The sequence below is a fragment of the Vigna radiata genome, chromosome 1 (assembly GCF_000741045.1).
Source record: "Vigna radiata var. radiata cultivar VC1973A chromosome 1, Vradiata_ver6, whole genome shotgun sequence".
Classification (NCBI taxonomy): domain Eukaryota; kingdom Viridiplantae; phylum Streptophyta; class Magnoliopsida; order Fabales; family Fabaceae; genus Vigna; species Vigna radiata.
Window position 1 is genome coordinate 7,449,220 of NC_028351.1, and position 762 is coordinate 7,449,981.

Sequence of the window (762 nt, forward strand, 5' to 3'; positions counted from 1 at the left end):
GTTAGATATATTTACCAGCACATTGTATATATTTTAATATAACATGTCATTTTATTTCTTCTTGAATATCTTTACATGAAAATCACTATCTTTATGTTTTGTATAAACTCATGTTCTTCACTTCTCCAACTCTCTACAAAAAAACGTGTCTTTGTTGCACAAGCATCTCAATTCTTGATTTATTTTTGTATTTGCCATTCAATTATTTGAATTTTTGAATATTATTATATTTTTTTCACATTCTAAATTGTTATTTTTTAGAGAGCTTTGGTGATGACCGAAGGATATATATATATAACACATATGTTATATCTCAAAATTTGTCTAACATGAATATGTTAGTATCATTATTGTGTTGATGGTGAATCACATATGTTATATACCTGAAATCATATTGGCCATCCGATCTGAGATAATCTCAGTCTACATATACTCCTGTAAGTTTTGAACAATAGATTTATAAATATTTTGACTTAAAAGCCAAAGAATATTTGTAGAATTTTCAAGATTTATTCTATCTAATAAGAATATTAGTTAATATAATTTTTTTGGAACTTAGTTTCGGTTTTAAATCGAGGAAACGAAAATAAAATTTATCAAAAAGACTATGACAATTATTGTGTTAATTATTAAAAAGAATGATATTTTGTTGAAGAACTTATTCTTTATTAGTTTCATATTTTCAAAGANGAAAATAAATGTTATTATTTTAGAAGTTAGTTCCATATATCATCCACCAAACTACCTCACAAAATTATTAAT